Genomic DNA, 13,823 nt, shown 5'->3' with positions numbered 1-13,823 from the left:
TGCAGCTCGAGAGATATATGTTATTCTGCCAGTCGCGCTTTCAAATAGTCTTGCACACTTAAACGAGTCACAAACACCTGCATTTAGCTCTTGCAGTGTTACAATGGGTTTATTGTGTGCATTTGTGGTAATATTTTATTTAAAAAAGCTCTTAAACAAGAATAAATTCGTTTGTTTTGAGCTCGACACTGTAAGCGCTGATCGGAGCTGTGATTTCAGATAGGCAGCCACAAATATTTAATTTTCACACAAACAGTTCAAAAACATCTGAATTTAGCTCTTGGTGTGTTCTAATTGGTTGATTGTGTGATATCGCTGTAATAATTTATTTTTAAAAGCTTTAAAACAGGAATAAATTCGTTTTTTCTGAGCTCTTTACTCCAGACGCTCGTGATCAGAGCGGTGATTCATCTCTCCTATTTCTCACGTATCTCTGGCCAGAAATTATTTATCCATGAGCCCTGAACCGGTAATAATCAGATATGTTGGTTTAGCTTGTCAGTGTGAATTAAATCTAAGTATGTATTTGTATTTTTAACCGATTTAAAAGTGAAAGTAAAAGTCCGGTAATTGCACCTGTAGGGGCGCTATTTCTCTCAGACAATGGAAGTCTGAAGCACATATACTCAAACAGAGGGACAGAGTGAGATGAGATGTCTGACAGTTTTTTAATTTTCTGTTATCCATACAGTGTTGTAAAGTCGTGAAACTATCCATATTTACTCAGAATGACTTTTTTTCTGTATGAAAAAAGGTTTTGAAGTGTTTGGAATTTAAAAATGCAGGACAATTAATAATTCCATTTTTATTGTCATTTAAAAAAATCACCATGACAAAACCGTTCAAGCTATCCAAAATCCATTGGCAATTTAAGTTGTTTAAAATGTTTTGGCATCATGTAGACAAAGTTTGGTGTGTATAGTGTTACTCTCCTCTGAGCAGTATGCATTAATTCACAGCTAAATGTAAAAAAAAAATCCACATTCAAATCAAAATAGCTGACTTCCTGTTGATCGTAGCTGATGACTGTGAATTAGAAAGTTGTCCGTGTTGATAAGAACAATTTTTGTACCGAGTTTGGTGTCTGTAGCTAAAACTAACCCCCCCACTTTTGACAAAAGGTGGCGCTATAGAGTGCCTCTTCCACGCCCTTTTAAAAGCTTTTTCCATTGTCTAGCTATCAAGAATACTGATATGTGTTTTGAGTTTCATGTAAATCTGAGGTTGTTATCTGCCTCAAAATCACCATAACAGAATATTCAAGTTTGACACGTTGCCATGGCAACAATATATAAGATATCAATATCCCCACAACAGATTTACATCGGCCATGTTTTGTCATTATTCTGATGAAGTTTGAAGCAAATCGAGTAAAAATAAGATGCTGAATTCAAAGCATTTTGAAAATGACTCACTTCCTGCTGCCAGTTGGTGGCGCTATAACGTTGACTCTTAATAATCACATATATACGATCGGTATCATACATCGAACAAACCGATGAAGTTTGATCAAACTCAGGCAATGTATGTGGATGTTATTAGGCATTTCCTGTTTCTCACTTTTTGCCCTAATTTCAACGCCTCGCCACGGGCAAACCGTTCGAGATATAAAAAATCCCCTCGCAATTTTTCATCCCCAATGTCTTGAGATCATGTTCACCGAGTTTGGTGGCAATCATGTAAAAAACCTATGACAAGTATATCAAATTCCAGAACATGCTTTTTTTAAACAGCCATGAATAGCTGACTTCCTGTTGGGCGGAGCCTTTGACATAGAGCGCGAAAGTTGTTCAGCTCAATGAGATCTACAAGTGTACTGAGTTTCATATAAATATATGCAAGTGTGTGTGAGCTATGGTTCAAGATTTCTGACTGTGTTCCAGGGGGCGCTGTAGAGCCCCTGTGCCACGCCCGGGTCCCAGTCTCTGTGGCGTCCTGATGGCCGCAGATTCCAATGTGTGTGCCAATTTTCAAGAGTTTTTGAGCATGTTAAGGCCCCCAAAAACCCCCGGAAGGTTTAATAAAAAATAAAAAAAATAATAATAATAATAATAAGAAAAAGAATAATCCTTAGGGGAACAATAGGGCTCTTCGCCCCTTCGGGCTTGAGCCCTAATTAAAGCTGCAAGCAGCGATGAACGGGCCCTCGCACCCGGGCTCACCGGCAGTGAGTGGCTTTAGTTAATAGGTGAACGGTGAGAAATATGCGTTTAAACTCATAAATATAAGTAGAATATATCAATGTTTATTCCATATATGTGCCAATCTTCCTGTTGCCAGCAGGTGGCGCTATCATTATAATGGAATATTGGCCTTCAGATGTGTTCAGGGCAGGACTTTTATCGAACATGTGAGGTTTGGGGAGGATTGGACATTTTATGCCTGAGTTACAACAACATCCTATTTCATGGCGAAACAATGAAATTTGTCAGGCCGCCATGGACACGCCCTTTAACGAAACCTCAAGATCTTCGCAATTTAAGATCGCAAAAGGCTTTAGATTACACTGACCAAGTTTGGTGTTGATCTGAATAAATATCTAGGAGGAGTTCGTTAACCCCTGAAAATGGCCAAAACAACACTAATTTTGCAGAGAAAATTCCAAATAACTGACTTCCTGTTGGGATTCGGACTTCGTACCAAGAGACTTTTTCGTAGATATTGGTGTGTTACATGTGTGTACCGATTTTTGTACATGTACGTGAAACATAGCTCAAGGCGCACTCCGTTTAAAGTGTATACGCACTCCGTTGAAAGTGTATAGGTGGCGCTATTGAGCCATTTTGCCACACTCGATGGAATATTGGCCTTCAGATCTGTTCAGGCCAGGACCCTTATCACACAAGTGAAGTTTGGGCAAGATCGGACATTTTATGCCTGAGTTATAACATCTTTTATTCCCATGGCGAGACATTGAACTTCATCACGGCGCCATGGACACACCTTTTAACAAAATCTCAAGATCTTCACAACTAAACATCACACAGGTCTTTAGATTAGACTGACCACAAAAAAAGACATTGATGTCATAAAATTTCTAGGAGTAGTTTGTCGCAGTGTAAAATATGTAACTTCCTGTTGCCAATAGGTGGCGCTATGACTATAACTGAATATTGGCATGTAGATCTGTTCAGGTCAAGAGTCTTATCCAACATGTGAAGTTTGGGGCAGATTGGACATTGTATGTCTGAGTTACAGCAACTTCCTTTTTCATGGCGAAACATCGAAATTTGTCAGGCCGCCATGGACCCGCCCTTTAACGAAACCTCAAGTCCTTCGCAATTTATTATCGCAAAGGGCTTTAGATTACACTGACCAAGTTTGGTGTTGATCTGAATAAATCTCTAGGAGGAGTTCGTTAAAGTACAACCCCTGAAAATGGCAAAAACAACAGCAATTTTGAAGGGAAAATTCAAAATAACCGACTTCCTGTTGGGATCCGGATTTCGTACCAAGAGACTTTTTTGTAGGTATTGGAGTGTTACATGTGTGTACCAATTTTTGTACATGTATGTGAAACATAGCTCGAGGCGCACTCCGTTGAAAGTGTATAGGTGGCGCTATAGAGCCATTCTGCCACACCCGGTGGAATATTGGCCTGAAGATCTGTTCAGGCCAGGACTCTTATCACACATGTGAAGTTTGGGGAAGATCGGACATCTTATGCCTGAGTTATAACATCTTTTATTCACATGGCGAGACATCGAACTTCGTCGCGACGCCATGAACAAGCCTTTTAACGAAAACTCAAGATCTTCACAACTGAACATCGCACAGGCCTTTAGATTAGACTGACCACAAAAAAGACATTGATGTCATAAAATTTCTAGGAGTAGTTCGTCGGAGCGTAAAATATGTCACTTCCTGTTGCCAATAGGTGGCGCTATGACTATAACTGAATATGGGCATGTCAATCTGTTCAGCTTCGGAGTCTCATCAAACATGTGAAGTTTGGGGCAGATTGGTCATTGTGTGTGTGAGTTATAGCAACTTCATTTTTCATGGCGAATCATCGAAATTCGCCAGGCCGCCACGGACACGCCCTTCAACGAAAAGTCAGGATCTTCGCAATTTAACATCGCAAAGGCCTTTAGATTAGGCATACCAAATTTGGTGTTGATTTGAAGAACTCTCTAGGAGGAGTTCGTTAAAATACAACACATGGAAATGACCAAAATTACACAAAATATGCTCATAATATTAAAAATAACCGACTTCCTGTTGGGTTTAGAATTTCGCTCCAAGAGTCTTTTTTGTAGGTATTGGTGTGTTACATATGTGTGCCAATTTTCGTGCATGTACGTGAAACATAGCTGGAAGGCTGTTGATTTTCTTGGTATAGGTGGCGCTGTCGAGCCATTTTGCCACACCCTCTTCTGAATCCTATATCAGACGAAAATTTTCACCAGGTTTGACGAGTGTGCAAAGTTTCATGACTTTTTGAGAATGTTAAAGCCCTCAAAAATGCGATTCATTCGGGAGAAGAAGAAGAAGAAGAAGAAGAAGAATAATAATAAAAAACAAAGCAGATACAAGAGGGTCCTCGCACCTCGGTGCTCGGGCCCTAATTAAAGCTGCAAGCAGCGATGAACGGGCCCTCGCACCCGGGCTCACCGCCATCGTGTGGCTTTAGTAAAAAGGTGTACGTTGAGAAATATGCATTTAAACTCATAAATATAAGTGCAATATATCAAAGTTTATTCCATATGTGTGCCAATCTTCCTGTTGCCAGCAGGTGGCGCTATCGTTATAATGGAATATTGGCCTTCAGATGTGTTCAAGCCAGGACCCTTATCACACATGTGAAGTTTGGGCAAGATCGGAAATTTTATGCCTGAGTTATAACATCTTTTATTCCCATGGCGAGACATCGAACTTCGTCATGGCGACATGGACATGCCTTTTAACAAAAACTCAAGATCTTCACAACTAAACATCACACAGGTCTTTTAGATTAGACTGACCACAAAAAAGACATTGATGTCATAAAATTTCTAGGAGTAGTTTGTCACAGTGTAAAATATGTCACTTCCAGTTGCCAATAGGTGGCGCTATGACTATAACTGAATATTGGCATGTGGATCTGTTCAGGTGAAGAGTCTTATCAAAAATGTGAAGTTTGGGGCGGATTGGACATTGTATGTGTGAGTTATAGCACCATCATTTTTCATGGCGAATCATCGAAATTTGTCAGGCCGCCATGGACACGCCCTTTAACGAAACCTCAATTCCTTCGCAATTTAACATGGCAAAGGGCTTTAGATTACACTGACCAAGTTTGGTGTTGATCTGAATAAATCTCTAGGAGGAGTTCGTTAAAATACAACCCCTGAAAATGACAAAAACAACACCAATTTTGCAGGGAAAATTAAAAATAACCGACTTCCTGTTGGGATTCGGGTTTCGTACCAAGAGACTTTTTTGTAGCTATTGGTGTGTTACATATGTTTACCGATTTTCTGACATGTATATGACATGTAGCTCAAGGCGCACTCCATTGAAAATGTATAGGTGGCGCTATCGAGCCATTTTGCCACACCCAATGGAATATTAGCCTCCAGATGTGTTCAGGTCAGTACTCTTATCAAACATTTTAAGTTTGGGCAAGATCTGATATTTTATGACTGAGTTACAACAACTTCTACTCCCATGGCGAGACATCGAAATTTGACATGGCGCCATGGACACGCCCTTTAACGAAAACTCAAGATCTTCTCAATTTAACATCGTACAGGCCTTTAGATTAGACTGACGACAAAAAAGACATTGATGTCAAAAATTTCTAGGAGTAGTTTGTCGCAGCGTAAAATATGTCACTTCCTGTTGCCAATAGGTGGCGCTATGACTATAACTGAATATGGTCATGTCAAACTGTTCAGGACAGGAGTCTCATCAAACATGTGAAGTTTGGGGCAGATTGGTCATTGTATGTCTGAGTTATAGCAACTTCCTGTTTCATGGCGAATCATCGAAATTCGCCAGGCCGCCACACACAGGCCCTTTAACGAAAACTCAAAAGCTTCGCAATTTAACATCGCAAAGGCCTTTAGATTAGGCATACCAAATTTGGTGTTGATCTGAATTAATCTCTAGGAGGAGTTCGTTAAAATACAACGCATGGAAATGACAAAAATGACACAAAATTTACTCATAATATTAGAAATAACCGACTTCCTGTTGGGTTTCGGATTTTGCTCCAAGAGACTTTTTTGTAGGTATTGGAGAGTTACATGTGTATACCGATTTTCATACATGTACATGAAACGTAGCTCGAGGCGCACACCGTTGAACGTGTATAGGTGGCGCTGTTGAGCCATTTTGCCACACCCACTTCTGAAACCCATATCAGACGTAAATTTTCGCCAGTTCTGAGGTGTGTGCAAAGTTTCATGACTTTTCGAGCATGTTTAGGCCCTCAAAAATGCGATTCATCTTAGAGAAGAAGAATAATAATAATAATAATAATAATAATAATAATAAACGGAGCAATTCCAAGAGGGTCCTCACACCATCGGTGCTCGGGCCCTAATTAAAGCTGCAAGCAGCGATGAACGGGCCCTCGCACCCGGGCTCACCGCCATAGTGTGGCTTTAGTAAAAAGGTGAACGTTGAGAAATATGCATTTAATGTCCTAAATATAAGTGGAATATATCAAAGTATATCCCATATATGTGCCAATCTTACCGTTGCCAGCAGGTGGCGCTATCATTATAATGGAATATTGGCCTTCAGATGTGTTCAGGCCAGGACTCTTATCAAACATGTGAAGTTTGGGGAAGATTGAACATTTTATGCTTGAGTTACAACAACTTCTCTTGCTGTGGCAAGACATCAAATTTTGTCATGGCGCCATGGAAACGCCCTTTAACAAAAACTCAAGATCTCCAAAAGTTAACATTGCACAGGCCTTTAGATTAGACTGACCACAAAATATATGTTAATCTCAAAAAAATTATAGGAGTAGTTTGTCGCAGCGTAAAACATGTCACTTCCTGTTGCCAATAGGTGGCGCTATGACTATAACTGAATGTGGGCATGTAGATCTGTTAAGGGCAGAAGTTTTATCTAACATGTGAAGTTTGGGGCAGATTGGACATTGTATGTCTGAGTTACAGCAACTTCCTTTTTCATGGCGAAACATCGAAATTTGTCAGGCCGCCATGGACACGCCCTTTAACGAAATCTAAAGATCTTCGCAATTTAACATCGCAAAAGGCTTAAGATTACACTGACCCGGTTTGGTGTTGATCTGAATAAATCTCTAGGAGGAGTTCGTTAAAGTACAACCCCTGAAAATGGCAAAAACAACGCCAATTTTGCAGAGAAAATTCTAAATAACCGACTTCCTGTTTGGATTAGGATTTCGTACCAAGAGACTTTTTTGTAGGTATTGGTGTGTTACATGTGTATACCGATTTTTGTACATGTAAGTGAAACATAGCTCGAGGCACACTCTGTTGAAAGTGTATAGGTGGCGCTATCGAGCCATTTTACCATACCTGATGGAATTATGGCATTCAAATGTGTTCAGGACAGGACTCTTATCACACATGTGCAGTTTGGGGAAGATCGGGCATTTTATGCCTGAGTTATAACATCTTTTATTCCCATGGCGAGACATCGAACTTCGTGACGGCGCCATGGACACGCCTTTTAACGGAAACTCAAGATCTTCACAACTTAACATCGCACAGGCCTTTAGATTAGACTGACCACAAAAAATACATTGATGTCATAAAATTTCTAGGAGTAGTTCGTCGCAGTGTAAAATATGTCACTTCCTGTTGCCAATAGGTGGCGCTACGACTATAACTGAATATGGGCATGTCAATATGTTCAGGTCAGGAGTCTCATCAAACATGTGAAGTTTGGGGCAGATTGGTCATTGTATGTCTGAGTTATAGCAACTTCCTGTTTCATGGCGAATCATCGAAATTCGCCAGGCCGCCACGGACACACCCATTAACGAAAACTCAAAAGCTTCGCAATTTAACATCGCAAAGGCCTTCAGATTAGGCGTACCAAATTTTGTGTTGATCTGAATGAATCTCTAGGAGCAGTTCGTTAAAATACAACGCATGGAAATGACAAAAATGACACAAAATTTGCTCAAAATATTAGTAATAACCGACTTCCTGTTGGGTTTCGGATTTTGCTCCAAGAGACTTTTTTGTAGGTATTGGAGATTTACATGTGTATACCGATTTTCATACATGTACATGAAACGTAGCTCGAGGCGCACACCGTTGAACGTGTATAGGTGGCGCTGTTGAGCCATTTTGCCACACCCACTTCTGAAACCCATATCAGACGTAAATTTTCGCCAGTTCTGAGGTGTGTGCAAAGTTTCATGACTTTTCGAGCATGTTTAGGCCCTCAAAAATGCGATTCATTTTGGAGAAGAAGAATAATAATAATAATAATAATAATAATAATAATAATAATAATAAACGGAGCAATTCCAAGAGGGTCCTCACACCATCGGTGCTCGGGCCCTAATAATAATAATAATAATAATAATAATAATAATAAACGGAGCAATTCCAAGAGGGTCCTCACACCATCGGTGCTCGGGCCCTAATAATAATAATAATTAAAGCTGCAAGCAGCGATGAACGGGCCCTCGCACCCGGGCTCACCGCCATCGTGTTGCTTTAGTAAAAAGGTGAACGTTGAGAAATATGCATTTAATGTCCTAAATATAAGTGGAATATATCAAAGTATATCCCATATATGTGCCAATCTTACCGTTGCCAGCAGGTGGCGCTATCATTATAATGTAATATTGGCCTTCAGATGTGTTCAGGCCAGGACTCTTATCGAACATGTGAAGTTTGGGGAAGATTAAACATTTTATGCTTGAGTTACAACAACTTCTCTTGCTGTGGCAAGACATCAAATTTTGTCATGGCGCCATGGAAACGCCCTTTAACAAAAACTCAAGATCTCCAAAAGTTAACATTGCACAGGGCTTTAGATTAGACTGACCACAAAATATATGTTAATCTCAAAAAAATTATAGGAGTAGTTTGTCGCAGCGTAAAACATGTCACTTCCTGTTGCCAATAGGTGGCGCTATGACTATAACTGAATGTGGGCATGTAGATCTGTTAAGGGCAGAAGTTTTATCTAACATGTGAAGTTTGGGGCAGATTGGACATTGTATGTCTGAGTTACAGCAACTTCCTTTTTCATGGCGAAACATCGAAATTTGTCAGGCCACCATGGACACGCCCTTTAACGAAATCTAAAGATCTTCGCAATTTAACATCGCAAAGGGCTTAAGATTACACTGACCAGGTTTGGTGTTGATCTGAATAAATCTCTAGGAGGAGTTCGTTAAAGTACAACCCCTGAAAATGGCAAAAACAACGCCAATATTGCAGAGAAAATTCTAAATAACCGACTTCCTGTTGGGATTCGGATTTCGTACCAAGAGACTTTTTTGTAGGTATTGGTGTGTTACATGTGTATACCGATTTTTGTACATGTACGTGAAACATAGCTCGAGGCGCACTCTGTTGAAAGTGTATAGGTGGCGCTATCGAGCCATTTTGCAACACCTGATGGAATTTTGGCCTTCAGATGTGTTCAGGCCAGGACTCTTATCACACATGTGAAGTTTGGGGAAGATCGGACATTTTATGCCTGAGTTATAACATCTTTTATTCCCATGGCGAGACATAGAACTTCGTGACGGCGCCATGGACACGCCTTTTGACGAAAACTCAAGATCTTCACAACTTAACATCGCACAGGGCTTTAGATTAGACTGACCACAAAAAATACATTGATGTCATAAAATTTCTAGGAGTAGTTCATCGCAGTGTAAAATATGTCACTTCCTGTTGCCAATAGGTGGCGCTATGACTATAACTGAATATGGGCATGTCAATCTGTTCAGGTCAGGAGTCTCATCAAACATGTGAAGTTTGGGGCAGATTGGTCATTGTATGTCTGAGTTATAGCAACTTCCTGTTTCATGGCGAATCATCGAAATTCGCCAGGCCGCCACGGACACGCCCATTAACGAAAACTCAAAAGCTTCGCAATTTAACATCGCAAAGGCCTTCAGATTAGGCATACCAAATTTGGTGTTGATCTGAATTAATCTCTAGGAGGAGTTCGTTAAAATACAACGCATGGAAATGACAAAAATGACACAAAATTTGCTCATAATATTAGAAATAACCGACTTCCTGTTGGGTTTCGGATTTTGCTCCAAGAGTCTTTTTTGTAGGTATTGGAGAGTTACATGTGTATACCGATTTTCATACATGTACATGAAACGTAGCTCGAGGCGCACACCGTTGAACGTGTATAGGTGGCGCTGTTGAGCCATTTTGCCACACCCACTTCTGAAACCCATATCAGACGTAAATTTTCGCCAGTTCTGAGGTGTGTGCAAAGTTTCATGACTTTTCGAGCATGTTTAGGCCCTCAAAAATGCGATTCATCTTAGAGAAGAAGAATAATAATAATAAATATAGCTGCAAGCAGCGATGGCGGGCTCAAGCCACCAGTGCCATCGCCACCCCGGTGGCATCAGGTAAACTGTGCCCAGCGGGCACATGCATTCACAATATCCCTCTGGCAGTGAGGTTTTAAAGGATACGGCAGTTAAAGGGTTAATCCGAATCATCTAGACCACTGGTCTCAAACTCAATTCCTGGAGGGCCACAGCTCTGCAGAGTTTAGCTTCAACCAGCTCCAAATCACACCTGCTTGGAAGTTTCTAGTAATCCTGAAGACCTTGATTAGCTGGATCAGGTGTGTTTGATTAGGGTTGGAGCAAAACTGTGCAGAGCTGTGGCCCTCCAGGAATTGAGTTTGAGACCAATGATCTAGACTTTAAAATCACATTCACAGAACAATATATATATTAGTAACACTGTACAATAAGATTTCATTTATAAACATTATGTTAACATGAACAATATTTATATAGCATTCATTCATGTCAGTTAATATTCCAAACTTAAACATGAAAACATTGTTTTATTGTGATTTTTTTCCAAGTACATTTTACCAATTCCAAACCATATAAATCTTAATAACTACCATTATTTTTTATTTAATCATTTATGAGTGCTATACAATAGTCCAGGAAAGCTGGAAGAGAAAAACTCCTTATATTCATGTGTGCAGAATTATTAGGCATGTTTTCTTTTACAGATGAAATGCGCTAAAATAGACTTTTAACTCAAACTGTAAGGTCGAAAATTATGAAATACCCATGAGAAATATCAAACACAAATGCAATACAGAAATGGATAAGTTAAGACTTGACCATTGTACAAAAAATACTGACTGGGTCATGAGGTCAGAAAAGAAGAAGAAAAAAGCAGGTCAAGAAGAACTGACAAAAAGAATTGCAAAATAATTAGTAATTAATGTGAAGATTAATTTTTAGTCAATTCTGCAAGACAGACTTTCAGGAAAGGAGGTGGAATAAAAATGAGCTCCTAAATCTTAATCCCGGATTCTGGAAGATATATTCCTCAAACCATCGGACAAGAGGAGGTGGTGCTGGTCCTTCACGAGTCACTCTAATCTGTTAATTAAGCCTATATATAAAGTCTTAATATATAGTATTTCACAATACTTCATAGTATTCTAATTAAATCATTTTTTGGAATCTTAAGTCTCTCAGAGTCCGACACCGAGTAATTCTGGAGACTCCAGGAAAGTGGCAGTTCTGTAAAATGTTGGCGCTGGAGACTAAATGCACCCTGATAGTTTCACACCTAATTCACTTAACACACACACACACACACACACACATTACCCACAGTGACAGTGGGACTGAGTGACATCAGATGTATGATAGTTTTTTTTAATTTTCTATCATCCATATAGTGTTGTATAGTCATGAAACTATGGTCATGAGACCAGTCATTCTGAGGAAATATGCCTCAGAATGACTGGTCTTCTATGTGTACATTTTTTTTTTTTTTTAAGTGTTTAGAAGCTGCACTTTAAAAAAATAAAAAGACATTTACTGGTTCCTTTTTTACTATTATTTCAAAAAACATCACGGCAAAACCATTCAAGCTATCCAAAATTCATTCACACCTATTCTGTAAGATTAATTCTTTAAACAGTGGTAAAAGAGGATGTGGTGCTAAACCTTCAAGAGTCACTCAAAACGTTATCTGTCCATAAAGCCTATAAATAATTATTCTTAATATACAGTTCAAAATACTTCAGCTTGTTATTCTAATTAAGTGAGGGTCATTTTATCAGTAAAATATATACAATTCTTTTTTTTTTTTGAAAGATTTCTATAAATGATTTAAATCATACTCGTTTCTACAATAATTATTTAAAAGTAATCCTATAGCTCCCTCTGGTGGCCGTTATAGGTACTAAGAATTGCAAGCTTGATTTATAAGTTATGATAGTTTAAATTTTATGCTGGCTCTTGAAAGTGATAAAGCTATGAAACTTACTGTGCTTCCTTCAAATGAGGACTTCTACTTATATAAAAAATTATGAAGATTTAGAATGAAAAATTGTAAAGATATAGTAAAATAACTATTGTATTTTTTTATGTTACTTTAATAAATCTCTATGGCAACACCATTTAAGCTATCCTAAACCCATTCACAATTTAACATCTCAGTATATTGGCATCATGTTGAAAAAGGAGTATGGAGTAGTATGAGTAGGAGTATGAATTCATTTGCAGGCTTTATCATAAATCCACAATAAAATTTCTGAGTTCTGTATCAATCTGTGTTGTTGTTTGTTTATTTTTATCTTTTATTTTTCATAGGAAGATAACTTACTCTCATTTTTAATAAATGTGCTTATAAACCAAGGACAAGCTATTTATAGCTGTATTTATAAACTGCTTACTACTGACTATTAATATTGGGACAAGGCTTTATAAAGCATGAACTGACTATTTAATAATGAGTGCAGTTATTATAAAGTGTTATCAATGAATTTGCTAATGTTAACAAATTAGACATTATTTTACAGTGTTATCAAATCCTTAAATGACTGATAAGCATTTGTGAAAGTTCTGCTTGCATTACAGCTTAGTATTGATCTGTGAGCTGAACAGATTTACTGTTACATCCATGAGATTATGTAAATTCAAATAAATATAATGTTACAGGATGTCATAGGTCAGTATCAAATGAGTTTGAAATTATTATTTGCAGCACAAATAAGGTTTTTTTTAGGATTTTTAAAAATCCCTAAAACTGTCAGAAAAAGGTTAAGGCCTAAGCTATTTCTATGTGAGTGGCTAATTTTATTTTTGTTTTTATAATTGTAATACACAAACTATGAAATTATACAAAATGTATAAAAAGATAAATAAATAAATACGCACACATTAAAAAAGCAGCCAAGTCGAATGAGTTTCCTTTTTTATATAGATTAAAATTGAAGACAGAAGCAAGTGGTAAATGTGGTCACTTTAATATTCAAATCCAGTAGATCCAGTTTATGTTCACGTGGCTGTTTTCGTTTATAGTCGCCAAGCTATTATGTATTTTGAAATAATCTTGTCCGTTATGTGTTCGTTCGTACGACGAAAGACAGAAACCTGCAGCTCGAGAGATATGTTATTCTGCCAGTCGCGCTTTCAAATAGTCTTGCACACTTAAACAGGTCACAAACACCTGCATTTAGCTCTTGTTGTGTTACAATGGGTTTATTGTGTGCATTTGTGGTAATATTTTATTTAAAAAAGCTCTTAAACAAGAATAAATTCGTTTGTTTTGAGCTGGACACTGTACGCGCTGATCGGAGGCGGTGATTTCAGATAGGCAGCCACAAATATTTCATTTTCACACAAACAGTTCAAA

This window comes from Carassius gibelio, chromosome B10 (assembly GCF_023724105.1).
Source record: "Carassius gibelio isolate Cgi1373 ecotype wild population from Czech Republic chromosome B10, carGib1.2-hapl.c, whole genome shotgun sequence".
Classification (NCBI taxonomy): domain Eukaryota; kingdom Metazoa; phylum Chordata; class Actinopteri; order Cypriniformes; family Cyprinidae; genus Carassius; species Carassius gibelio.
The sequence above is the reverse complement of the archived record's forward strand: the minus strand, read 5'-3'. Positions refer to the sequence as shown.